Consider the following 14,485-nt stretch of genomic DNA (forward strand, 5'->3'; position numbering starts at 1 on the left):
TCACATTGACCAATTCCAATCAATCAACAAACAAGCACCTATGATGTATCCAGTACTATGCTAGGTATGCAGATATAAAAACAAAAAATTAAATAGTCTATGCCCTCAAAGACTTTATATTCTACCAAGGGAGAGAAAAATGTGTGCGTATATAGGGTAATTCTTTGGAGAAAAGAATTAGTAGCTGGTAGATGAATGAGGATTGGGAAAGGCTTCATACAGAAAATGGTACTTGAGTTGAGCTCAAAAAAAATTAAGGATTCTAAGAGGTAGAGAGGAGGAAGGAGTGTATTGCAACATGGGGGACAGCCTGTACAAAGGCACAGAGATAAGAGATGAATTTATGAAGAATAGCAAGAAAACTATACAGTGTGTGAAACAGTATAATGTATAATAAAGCAGGAAAGGTAGTTTAGAAATATGCTGTGAAGAGCTTTAGATTCCAAAGAGTCTGTGAGTAGATATGGATTCAAAACCTTTCCAGATTTATAAGAGCTGCCAAAGTTGGTGTTTCAGAGTCACAGATGTTGAGAAATAAGGGTCACCTTTAAGTCAGGACAGGAGATAGAGGGCCAGTTATGAAGAATATATACATTACTATATGCCAGAGAAACTTCAAATACCAACATAAGACAGAGAGATGAGAGAATAGCTTTCTTACTAAAGGCCTATAAATAAAAGAGAGAGCATGGTAGAATGGAAAGGATTCTAGATCTGGAGAGAGGGGGTCTGATTTCACATTTCATCCCTATTACCTAATAACTTTATGACCTTGGAAAAGTTATTTAATCTGTCTGTATCTTAGTTTCTTCATCCATTAAATTAAATGAGGGTATTGAGTTAAATATTAAGGTTCCTTCTAACTGTATATCAGCAATTCTGCGAAATACTAATAATGAATAATAACAAAATAAATTGTCTAAATATAGGACAATGTGTTTAGTGTGATTACTAATCTCTTCTTTTATCTGATTAGTTTCCTAAGAATATTAACTTTAAATGGGGCTCTAGGAAAAGTGAAATATAGGCACCAAATAGAACCAAGTGAAGAGAAACCTCTAATGATTGGTTAGATGATGCTCACAGCTAGGTAACTTTATCTGTGTGTTAGACATTTAGGGAGGAGGGTACCATTCACTCTTCATGGTCACTTGTGGACCAGGTAGTGCTCTGGAAAATATAATAGTCACCAGACAGAAAACTTGTTGTTTTTCAGAAATTTAAGCTGGTTGTTTGGAACCTGGAAAACATTTTGCTGTAGAAATAGTTAATGAATTTCTTAAGTTAACTCAGGTGTGCTGCCTTAAGTCAAAATAGAAGTGTAATACCATATTAAGATATTAATATTAACAATATTAAGAAAATTTCAGTTGCAATAGTAGAGATATCGATATGTGACTTCATTTGTATAGAGAATTCTCTCTGTCAATGTAGATCAGTTCTCTATATACAACTCAGAGTCTTAGAGAAGTGCCAAAAAATTGAGGTTAAGTGACTTGCCCAAGATGACGTAACTGGTGTATTCCAGAGCAAAGACTTGATTCAATGCCTTCCTGACTTTGAGGATGTCTCTTTATCCACTACACCAAGATACCTTTCTCTTGTCAATAGTAGCACTGAAAAAAATAAGGTTGGATGAATGAACAAAATAGTTTATGTTTAATGCTGGTGTTTATTAACTCTGGTCAGTTTCAGAAACTTCAAGGTGGATAGCAATGACTTTTACATATATATAATTTCATTTCATAATACTCACCATTCATTTTCCTTGACATAAGTATATTACTAAAACTTTTATTCTTTTCAACCGTAATTAAGTTTTTCTTTTGGACTCAGAAATGGATTGAAGACACATATGTATGTATACACACATAGAGGAAGAAAAGGAGAGAAATAAGAGAGACAGAGACAAAGAAGAGATGAAGAGTTAAATATATAGGAGGAATTTGTCTGAGAAAATAGGTAAGGAACTCCATCTAGCCATCTGATTGGTTGCCTCAGCTAAAACATTTATCACCTGATGATTAATTTACCAGGTGGAAGACAATGGATATGAAAATTATTAAACAATACTATGAAATTAAATTGTCTAAAGGAACAAACTGGTTGCATATATAGCGACAATTTTGAAACCTACTATCTCTGTGCAGGTGGAGCATTAGCCGATTAGAGAACAAATCAGAGTAAATACTCCAGTGCTGGGAAGACAGAATTGCATACAGGTCTAGTAGCTACTATTAATAAATAACAACAAACGATTGACACTGAAAAATGGAAAATGGATATAAGTTAAGACATTATCACAGGGGCAGCTAGGTGACACAGTGGATACAGCACTGGCCCCGAAGTCAGGAAGACCTGAGTTCAAATCCAGCCTCAGACCAAAGTCTTGACACTTACTAGCTGTGTGACCCTGGGCAAGTCACTTAACCCCAATCGCCTAAAAAAAAAGACATTATCACTACCATCAGAATTTAGAGAAAGCTAAAAACCTTAAGAAATACTTATTTATTAAGCACCACTTTGTGCAGGGAACCACGTTATTTGCTGGGAGAGATACAAATTTAGATATGACAAGATCCCTGCTGTCATTGAAGTTTAGAGTCTAGTAGTTTCATAAGACACCAATACAGAGAGCTATAAAGCATGTTGTATGAAGAATGGATTTGAATGAAGAAATAACAGAGTAAGAAAATCCATATGGAAGCTACAAAGTATTCTAGGCAGGTAGAGATAAGGGTGGAAGGAACAAATGCAAAGACCTTATGGAGGTGGAATTAACAATAGATGGTAACTGACTAGTTATTAGATGTGAAGGAGAGAGAAGAGGCAAGACAAAGCTAATGTTGTACATATTTAATTTATTTTAATTCCACAAGTATTTAGGTGTCTATTGAACCTGGCAGTATGAGAGGCACTAGAGAGACAATGATAAAAAATTAAGACAAATCCCTATCCTCACAGAGCTTACATTTTATGGATTTCTAGGGAAATGATGATAATAGAAATAGTGAAATCAGAAAGTAACAGTTAACAATAATAGTCTCAGTTTGGAACATATTGAGTTTGATGTAGTGGAGCATACAGATACGGTATCTTATAAGTGATTAGAAAAGGGATTCTGGTGTTCAGAAAAGTGTTTAGAGTTAGAGAAACAGACTTGGAAATTCTCTGTATATAAGTGACAGTTGAATCTGTAAGAGAGAATGAGATTGCTAAAAGAAAGATTGCATAGAGAAAACTGATACAAAATAGTTGCCACAACAAAAAGTCTCACCTAACCAATTAGACATTTATTGTTTGACTACATAATGACACATGGAAACCAAGGATGATGTCAGTTTATATGATCTGATTTGCAGCATGCTATGGAGCTGAAAAATGGAATGTTATGAGAAACATCTCTTCCCAAAACTATAAAAAATAAGTTTAGAAAGCTCTTACAAAAGGTTGAACATAGGATCCAACTAAGATGATAATTCTGCTAGTATTTTTAGATGAAACAAGAAAAGCAACAAATAGAAAACCTAACGACCTGTCAGAATTTTGTAGTGATTTATTTACTTGATAACAGTAGAGACTGACTGAAAATGATGTATGAGAAAGAAGAGACAGAGTCTACCATCTGAGCAAACCATATCCTATATAAGAAAGTTGCAATGACATGTAAGAGAATTATTTTAAAAAGAAGCTAGACCTGAGTAAATACATACAAAAGAATTCTGTGCTCAAAGGTATATATCTCTCAAGGCAACATAGGGTCACTTTTCAGTGTATCTCAAAGAAGATTCCAAAAGAATTACAAAGCAGAAGGTCCTTCTACCCATCCACCGCATTCCAGGAAAAAAAAAAAAGTAACCCAAATGCACTACTACTGATCATTCACCTATTTTTTCATCTTTATAAAATATATATGGTCTATGCTGTATTCAGAATATCCTGGAAGAAAACATAACAAGGAACCAGCCAAGCTTGCAAAGGTGATTTTCTATAGCTGACTACGTATTTCCATTCACACTAGTGATGAGGGAGTTACAGAATATAAGAATTAATTTGTCTAATGTCTTATTTATTGATTTGAAGGGAACAATTTGGTTAGTGAAATGAAATGTATTCTTAAAGATTTTCCTAAAACAAGGCATCTCCCTTGAATACTTTATAATTACTTAGGACTCTCTGATTGATGAGACTATATTAATAGCCGTATTCAAAAATCCACTGAGTCAGATGAGATGTAAAATGATCTCAGCTTTCAATATAATGGATCGTGTTCTGAACAGAGTCCAGATGAGTTTTGTGTAGATGGTAAGGTTCCGATTTACGGATGGTAAGGCTCCTATTTACAGATGACATCATACCTTTTTCAGCAACTCTTGGGGCACTTTAGGTTTTCATCAGTGAAATCAACTTGAAAGCAATTGGTCTATGAAAACTGGAAAAATGGATACATACATACATATACATATATATATATATATATATGTATCTATGTATGTGTATGTGTGTGTAGTACTTAGATAGTACACTGCATCATCAAATTACTCCACATTTTACATCCAAACTCTCTTCAGAAACACTTTCTCAACTTATTTTTACTGTTAACCATCAATTAGTCAGACAACAAGCATTTATTAAGTGTATGTGTACACGTGCACATAGGTGTGCACATAAATCATATATTTTAGATAAGCACTGCTTTCATTTTCATTTTTGCTTTTAGGCAATTGGGGTTAAGTGACTTGCCCAGGGTCACACAGCTAGTAAGTGTCAAGTATTTGGTCTGAGGCCGGATTTGAAATCAGGCTCTCCTGACTTCAGGGCTGGTGCTCTATTCACTGCGCCACCTAGTTGCCCCTAGATAGGCACTGTTGATGGAAGTAGGAGGATATCTGATTGGATTGGATTGGGGCAACCGTTTGAGATGTTGAATAATTGGAGTACCACAAAAGCCTTATTGCTGTATCACAAATATTCTCCTACAAAACATGACACAATGCTATTTTGCGAAAAAATATTACAAGTACCTGACATTCCATAGAAAGGTACATGGTAGATGCAAGAAGGCTGCAAGTTCATTATCAGTGATTAGCTGGGTATAAGTAATGAAATAAAATACATTATTGAAGATATTTAATAGAGGAAAAGGAGTAGGGGAAGTTGGATTGAGAATGACAGACAACAAATATATGGACTCAGAATGCTGTATTGATCCCTCTGAAACAATTACGAGAGGGCCCCCAGTGTGTTTGGGTTGACACCATATGAATGGTTTGTGGACATAGATGGACAAAATTTATAAAAGATAAAAAGGCATGGAGAAATTGTGAATTGCAATGATGAAGGGAATAATCATACAAATGGAATCAGGCTTATGTCAAAGGAAGAAAGTCCATTCTTGTAGCTTGCTGTGCAAATCATCAAGTGGTGGTAGCTGTCCAAGAGGTGCTTATTGCTGTTTAATATGCTCGAATGGAGATGGGAGTAGTGTGCCATTAGTATAGATACCTGAAAATAGTGAACAACTGGCCATTTATATTTAACAAGAGACCACTGATAAATGGGGTTTTTGCAACCCAGAGAATAGCTCTAATTTACTAAAAAGTTCATTAAGTAAAATATATATGCTGTAGCAAAGTTTGCCAGGAATTTAGCAGATTAAACCTTTTTTTAAAATTTTTAAAAATTTATAAAATGAGATCCATTTCACTGGTAAAATATTTTGACCTGTGATATAATACAATTACATTTAGCAACTTGGCAAACCTTTGATTTTCGTTTATTTATTTATTTAGTATTTAGTATTTTGGCAAACTTTTTAAAATCAGATTTTTTTTTTTTTCTTTTGGCTAGGCGATGGGGTTAAGTGACCTGCCCAGGGTCACACAGCTAGTAAGTGCTATGTGTCTGAGGACAGATTTGAACTCAGGTCCTCCTGAATCCAGACCCGGTGCCCTACCCACTGCACCACCTAGCTGCCCCCTTAAAATCATATATTTAAAAGGAAGATAGGGGCAGCTAGGTGGCACAGTGAATAGAGCTCTGGCCTTGGAGTCAGGAGGACCTGAGTTCAAATTCAGCCTCAGACACTTAACACTTACTAGTTTTGTGACCCCGGGCAAGTCACTTAACCCTGATCACCTCACCAAAAAAAAAAAAAGGAAGATATCTTCCTGATAAAGTGTTAACAATGACACTTAAAATAATAACAAGGCAATAATACTTTACATTTCAGTAGCACTTGACAGTTTACCAGGAACTTTTACATATGATCTTTATTAAGATACTATATTCAAGGGGAGTTGTAAACTAAAATACTGAAAATAGAATACATCCAAAAAAGGTTTTATTTGCTTCAGATTTTCAAGTGCTTATAAATTTTAGACATTAGCCAGATATTAGCTGTCATAATTCACTAGGGGAACTGGGCATTCTAATTGACTAATGGCAGGAATAATAATACAAGTACACAAGTGGAAAGCATGCTGCATTCGGAAAATGAGTATCTGGGTTCAAATCCTGACTCTACGCTTACTACCTGTGTGACCTTGAACAAGTCACTTAAATTCTCTGGGTCCCATTTTCCACATGTAAAATGACAAGGCCAGACTAGATGACTCCCGCTATCTCTTCACAAAATCTAAATCTGTGCTGCTAAGTTTCTATGATGCTATGTACCTAAATTAGAGGAGTCAGTGGTCAGTGTCAGAAGCCATGGTCAGATCCAGCTGAAAGCTGAATGCTATGGGGGAAGTTATTTCTAATTCCCCATTTCTAGAGAAGAGAGTACCAGTGTCAGGCATCAATCACGCACGTAACAATAATTTTCCTTTAAAAGGTGTATATTTGCATGACATTAATTCCTATGATATCTCGGTACTTTGCAAATGTGGAAATATAAGATGTAGTTATTATTTATAAAAACCCAGTCCCCTCATCTGTATCTCCTCAAATAATATATTCTCAAAGCAAGCACATAATTTTTGTAGGGTACTATTTTGTTAGATTTTAAACTAAGGCAGAAGTGAAATATCACAGATTATTAAAGAATGGCCACTTAGAAAACACAGGCATAATTTCATTTGCTGTTCCATGTTTGTTAAGTTATAGTGACATGCTTCCATTCACTTCAATAAATGTTACCAAATTTACTATACTAACACAGTCCTGCCACTGCCCAGGGCCAGCCTTGTAAGAATGCTCCCACAAATAAAATCTGTTGCTACCATGCTGATGTGGATGGCCTCTTTTTGACTATGCCTGGTTCAGTGTAGAGATAAGAGAAAGGAAAGCTCAGCGAAGTGAAGATTGTTTGGAAATGGGTGATGAGTTACCTGAAAAATCCCTTTAAGTGCTTCCTTGGAGAATTTTTTTTGGTTCCCCATGGAGAGCCCCTATGTCTACGTAGGGTAAGATCTTAGAACTTGTTTAAAGCCTTGAAGAATTCGAACCTAATTTTAAAGCTTTGGATAACTTTTTGGTTCCCCAAAGAAAGCCCTGTGTGGAAGGCTGAAAGCTTCTGTTTAAAACGTTGGAGAATTTTCATTCCCCAAGGAGAGCTGTTGGATTATTGCAGGAAAGGTTTTCATTCTTTACAGAGAGCACTTGTCTTATATTAGGGGATGAGAGAAAAAGGGTACTGATTTCTGAGGAGCTCCATGTCTTTGTCTCTGTGTGCCTATAGGGTGGTATTTGCAGACATCTAGCATAAGCTGCATCTTTTTTGCCTGTCTATGTCTGTTTGGAATGCTATTTGTGTTCAATGTGAAATACAATTGGGAAATGGATAATTACTCTATGGGAAAAGGTACAAAAAACACCTTGCAAAATCTCCTTGTTTGTAAACTTGCAAAGTATCTGGAGATCATCTGCTTAAGCAAGGTCATAGGCTTTTAACAGTCCTGCGAAAGACCTTGCTAGTGATATGAAATTCCTTAACAATTACAAGTTTGTTTATAATATAAAGGTGATTTTTTTCCCTTTTTCCTTTTTTTTTTAGGCAATTGGTGTTAAGTGACTTGCCCAGGGTCACACAGCTATTAAGTGTCAAATCTTTGGTCAGAGGCCAGATTTGAACTCAGGTCCTCCTGACTTTAAGGCTGGTACTCTATCCACTGCATCACCTAGCTACCACAAAGGTGATTTCTAATGATTGATTTTTATACCAGGATGAATTTGAACTCAAGGAGAAGAAAAAAAGAAATATGAGAAGGATGTTAAGTGGAATCATGCATGTGTGTGTGTGTGTGTGGTCTAGTAAATTTTTATTGCCTATTGCAACAACATGAGAGTAATAATAACTATATTTATCCCTAAGTTGTGATTAGTGAACCTGATATTTGAGGTAAAATCTTGTGGGACTGTAACTGATATTGTTCTGGGTTTTCAATTCAGGTATGATTGTCTGATTGATCATTGCATCAATGATCCACCATTTGAGGGAAATGCCACAAACTGCTCGGAAGGATTGTGATCCTGAACTCCTACAGGTGGATGTCTGCATCTGAGAAAAGTCAAGGGAACCACCTTGGCATGGCTGAAGGTAGAATCCTTTTGACTCAGTTTCCCCACTGTATGCTTCCTTTTGAACAAGAATATTTCCCACCTGGTTAATCTTAACTCTGGCTTTGATACCCTGCAAATGACATTGAATTTTGCTCTGTATGACTGGCTATTAACTGATACTCTTATCTCAAATCAAACAGAGCCAAGGATGCTTTATCCTGGCATACATGTTTTGAGGTATTCTGTGCCCTTAGGCTTGGGTCTGGGGGGCCAGTTTTAATGCTGTTATAATCACGTCAATGATTTTTTTATTTATAGCAAGTTTTTATAATCAGAGCAAGTGGTCAGTTGAAGATATCATCACAGTGCAATCATGTAAGAGCTTACTGTTTTCAATCTGAATGTATAGTCATTCCATATCCCAAACAACTAAGTAAATGAATGCTTGGGCCTGCTGATACTTACATATTTACATATAAGATTAAGTCCCTGAAGTATCTCATTCTTTCAGATTGATATGGGAATAATTGCACAAAGATACAAAAGCTTGTGAAACAAAGATCTGAATCTCTTCATTTGTGATGTTAAAGTCAGAAACCTCTTTGTTTTGTTTTAAGGAATAGAATTTCAGTGCAATCAGTTATCTTAGTGGATAATAACCTATAGAACGGTCTTGTGTTACTTCAATGGAAAATCCAGTTTTACTTAGGGTTGCTATTTAATGTGGGATTAATACCTGTGTGTAGAGTAGTGTCTTAAAATGCATGCAAACTGCTCAAGAATTGCCTTGAAGTTGTTCCATTGTCTGGAGGGCTTCTAAAAGCAGTAGCTAATATTTGTGTAATAACTATTCCATTTGAATGCGGTTAAAAATTGAAGACATTTTACTACAGATAACTCATTTGATATGAACTGTTCTTTGTATACAACTGGGAATTAATCAGTGTATTTACATTTCCCATTTCAGATGTTTTGTTATAATTGGGGTAAAGTTAGCATCTTTTAAGTATACTCATTTGTGTAACCGTTAAACCTGAAGTTGGAAGGCATCAACCTGCAGAGTGTTGTTGCCCATGTTTTTATGTATAGAATTAGATCCTTATTAGTATCTGGTCCTCCTAAAGGGAGAGGAGAATTGGAATTAGCTGGAGTAGAAAATTTTGAGAAAGCAACAAAATTAGATGATCATACATGTCAAAATCATTTTAATGGGGTATGTGTAAAGCTCTAAATTCTCTGAAGTTTTGGGTGAGTTATGGGTCCTAAATTTGATGTTCTTCTTATTACTCTATTGTTGATAAAATCAGAACCACAAGGTTTCAGCTGGTTTTCACCACATGAACTAGTTATTGTAAAAGTGGAATTTAGGAGAGTGTACTAAATTACATTAAGATCTGTTTTATAAATGATTCTAGCACGGTTTAAGGATCTGTGCAAGTAATTTGGAAACAGAGAAACAAATCTACTGAGGAAGAGATCACTTCAGAACTGCTCTGAGAATGAAACTTATTCCAGAGTGTCCAAGAGAAGATATTTCCAGAGACAAGATAACTACGTGCAACATCAGGGGTCTAAGATGAAATGTGCTGATTAAATGGAAATTAGAAGTGGGTCACTAAAATGCAAAGAGACTTGATGGTAGTTAATGTTAATGATCATTATTGTATTACTTTGTTTTTTTTTCACAGTATCTATGTTTGTTGAATATGTATATTTGTTGTGTTTATGAATTCAGTAATAGTAAATGGAAACTTTTTTTATTAATGTTCAAGATTTAATTAATTTATCAGCCTTTGTGATTCTTTTTTCTTATTTTTTGACCATGACAAAAAGCATGAGATCAAACAAACAGTCCTGCTCCACTCCACTGGCGACTTGGAAAGCATGAGAGCATGGTTCTTTATTCAGAACCTGTGCAAGCATGCCATCAGGAAAGTGACAATGAATACTGATGAACTTTTCTGAGCAAACAAATATCACCATGATCTTTCACAAGCTTATCTTTGCTTATCAAAGGCCATGGTCAAGTTGATGAATGTTCTGTACAGACCTTTGTTCTCCTTCTGGCATTTCTCCCAGAGTTGTCAGGAAGCAAGCACCATGTCAACCATTCCTCAGTCTTTTTCTGAAGCCACATTGATTCTCAGGTTGATGACCATCTTCCAGCTGAAGGATATGCAGATTAAGGTGGACTCTGGCAAGAATATTGCTAGCAATGACTAAGAGAGATTCCCCTGTCATTCCATTTAACTAAACACAACCAAACATCAGAGATACACCCTCACAGCAATCACTGACATTTAATAGACTATGTCATTGTAAGGAGAAAAGACCGGATGAATGCGAGAGTGACAAAGGCGATGTGTGGCAGAGAGCTGGATTGATAATAAACTTATCTTGTCCAAGTTAAACATTCTCATTCAACAAAAGTGGTGGCCCTAAGGCAAAATGACTGTCTGGAGACTCAAAAGTCAATAGATTAGAGTGCTTCTTCATGCCTGAACAGTTGGTTGCTGACCTGGAGGGAAAGCTGAATCAGCACACAGTTAGCAACAGTGGAGCAGAAAAGGTACAGGCAGCTTTCAGATACTTGGTATACAACACCACATTTGTTCATCTGGGCCAGAATACTCAAAAAACATCAGGATTGGTTTGATGGAAATAATGGGGAAATTCAGAAGATAATAAACAAAAAATGATAACAACATAGGGTTTGCCAGTGGGACAGTTCACCTATCTCTAAAAAGGCATTGTGGGCTTCACTCTGCTTCTCCCAGCTAAGGTCTGTTTGAATCTTGGCTCTACTTGCATCATGGCCTTAGTTCATGCTGTGCTTCAGCTCTTAGGGAGTGATGGGGGCCTGGAGCCTTGTTAGTCTCAGTTTTCTGTCCATGGTGGAACCAGTCTCTTCCCCCCCTTTCCTGCATCCCACGTGCTTCCTCATGGAAACCGCAGCCATCTGTAGAGCCTTTGCATGAGAGCTGCTTGGGACTCTTTGCTAGTTCAGCATTAGCTGCAGAATGTTCCCTTTTGATATGTTTGTCCTATCTGCATAACTTCCATAGACTCACCGTGGGAATCAGAGTTCTGGATATCTATATAGAGAAACACCCAGATTACAGGCTTTCATGGTATCATCCTGAGAACCAGATGTACCTGCTATTGAGCACAGTACAGGTGGGCTTCTAAGAAATGTGTCTTTGCCAGTTGGAATGCATCGTCAGGCATTCAGTTATGATGATGTTCTGGAGGATCTCATACCGATGACTCTGCCTTCATCTGACATGTGCAGTAAGGTTCTGTGGAAAAAGCTGGTCATCCCAGATTAGAAGTACCAACAGCTTTCCAAGGTTGAGGAAGAAGAAAATAGTTCCCCCTTAACTTCCAGTGACCAAATGAACACAGCCCCAGTGGTGAAGGCCAAGGCTACTCATGTCATCATGAATTCTCTAATTATAAAACAGACACAAGAGAGCATGCAGTGCTTTGATCAGCAGGCAGGGTTGACAGATGTAGGATACACCCCCTATAAAGCCTTTATCACAGAAGCAATCAAGTACCCCTGTATGGCAGAGGCAGTTCATAAATTAAAATTATAAAATGGAGAAATGACAAAGGAAGACAGACTGCTTCAACACAGTCTTCTCCAAGTAGTACACCCCATTCTTCTCCCAAGCAAACGCCAGAGGCTAGTTTATGCATAGATCTTCTCCTTCCTTACCTGGCCTAGATGTCAGCAGCATAGACTTCTGGAAATGGAGATAGAGACAAACCCTCATCTGAAAAATGGAGCCTTTTTGGACCAAGAACCCTTCAGAAATCTGACTCAGCTTTCAGTGTCCAATCTCACACAGGTATTCGGAAGCCATCACCAACGGAGCTCGTTCAGGTTCAGGCTACTACAATTGCAGAACACTCAGCAGCCTTCAAGCCACCTAGGATGTACTTTCCAGTGCTGGAAAGAAAGAAACAACCTCCAAGAACCCATAACATCAAACCAAGTGACATGCATGTTGTTGACTCCTGCAAGGTTCTAAAGCTCCCTTTTCATATGAACAAAATTGCTTTCCCTGGTGAACCACTGTTATGTAGAGAGAGTAGACTTTTCTTTCTTCCCATCCATCTTGCACTTGACATAGGAGAAACATCATCTATGTACAATTCTGCTGAGGATAATATTCCTGGGCAGGTGGTGATTGTTTCTTTAAATATTAATAGCAAAGCTTGAATCTTTCTAATGTAGGAAGACCTATTCTGTAAAATCCCAAAGTTGGTCTGAATAACTTCTCAAAGTACAGTGGACCACAGATGATTACTGATCTATAGAACTAGATTGCAGGGGGCAAGAAAATAGTTAAAATCTAGTAGAATTTGTTCTGCAAAAAAATAAAATAAAATGGCATTGTTTTACTCCATCAAAAGTAAAGTTCAAGTAAAGCTTAGAGAGGTGCAGTACTTTTGACTCTGTGAGAAGGCAGATGAAATTCTGCTTTACACTGATAGCAACAATCCAAAGCACTTCTATGATGTCCTGAAGACTATTTATGGGCCAACAACCTCTGTTGCATCTCAACTACTCAATCCTCTTAGAGCCACACTGATCAGTGATATGGACATGATTCTGTAGAAATGGGCTAAACACTTCCATAGTGTTTTCACCACACTTTCATCAACCAATGCTGAAGGCATAGACCATCTATCTCATATTGAAGCCAATCCCTCTCTAGCCATACTTACAACTGAAGAAGAGGTATTGAATGCCATGTGGCCTCTCATGTGGCCAAGTACCTGGTTCTGATTCCATCCTAGCAGAAATCTACAAGGCAGGGGGTCTACTGCTCGAACAGAAGCTGATTGAAATCTTCTGGGTAATATGGCAAAACATGAAGGATGCCTTCATTGTCCACCTCAATGAAAACATAAAGGAAATAGATGTATAGCGATTCCTAGTTGAATATCTCCTTCAATTCTGTAAGACACATGAGAGAAATTTTGGATATAGCTAGGCTTCGATGAGAACTTGACATAAAAAAGATGAAGTGATATGATATCAGCACCAAGGAAAACACTTTAGTAATCTTAGTCTTAATTGGCTGTCCTTGAAAATTATTTTTCATCATCTGGGGCAATCAAAACAGCTACTTGTTGAATATTGTGACATTATCCACACAACCTTTGTTGGAAGAATAGCAATAGCAAAATTGCTCAATAAGCATTTGCTATCATCATAAACTCCAACTCTTATCCACTTAAAAAAAATAATTGACTTGGAAGCTTAGCAAAGAATAATAGATTTTTAATTAGTAGGAAATTTCATATTATTTGGTTTAGCCTTCTGCCTTTAGATCAGTAAAATATTATTATCATTATTTTATAGATGAGCACACTGAACCTCAGAGATGCTAAGTGATTTATCCAAAGTCACAGAACTAGTGTAGAGACAAGACTAGGACTAGTTGTTTATCCACTATTTTTCCTGCTTTATTTGAATACTTTGGTGGATCTGAGATTTAATTTGTTTAAATACTTCATTTGTATTTATTAATTTGCATTACATCCTTTTTATACCCCTATTATTTTGTTCTAGATCTACCACCAACATTAGATGCCTGTCTTTTATCCTTTTAGTATTTCAATCAGTGCACCACTTGAGGCATCCATCTTTTGTCTTTCATTCTTGCTATGTGATATATACACCTCTTTTTCCATTCATACATAATTCTATCTTTTCCTGCTGCTTGTGATATACACATAAACATTGGTAATATGAAGCTAACTTTTGCTCACCATGTACCTTTGAGAGTTATTTGTAATTTTAGCTCCTTCAAGACTGGGGTATTACATAATTTATAGCCATATAGCATTACTGGGAGAATACCCATATTAAGGAGGTGGGCTCTGCAGCAAGAGCTATTTGGGATCATTGAAAACATTGAGGTTGTAGTATTTAGTGCAAAGCTATTTCATTATTTCTAAGACATAT

At 36.7% G+C, this 14,485-nt stretch overlaps 1 pseudogene; it reads left to right on the plus strand.

Moving 5' to 3' along the window:
- Positions 1-8,638: 8,638 nt before the first annotated feature.
- LOC110220302 (putative monooxygenase p33MONOX pseudogene) lies at positions 8,639-12,730 on the plus strand (annotated as a pseudogene).
- Positions 12,731-14,485: the final 1,755 nt, after the last annotated feature.

Source organism: Phascolarctos cinereus, unplaced genomic scaffold, assembly GCF_003287225.1.
Source record: "Phascolarctos cinereus isolate Bilbo 61053 unplaced genomic scaffold, phaCin_HiC Scaffold_3;HRSCAF=262, whole genome shotgun sequence".
Classification (NCBI taxonomy): domain Eukaryota; kingdom Metazoa; phylum Chordata; class Mammalia; order Diprotodontia; family Phascolarctidae; genus Phascolarctos; species Phascolarctos cinereus.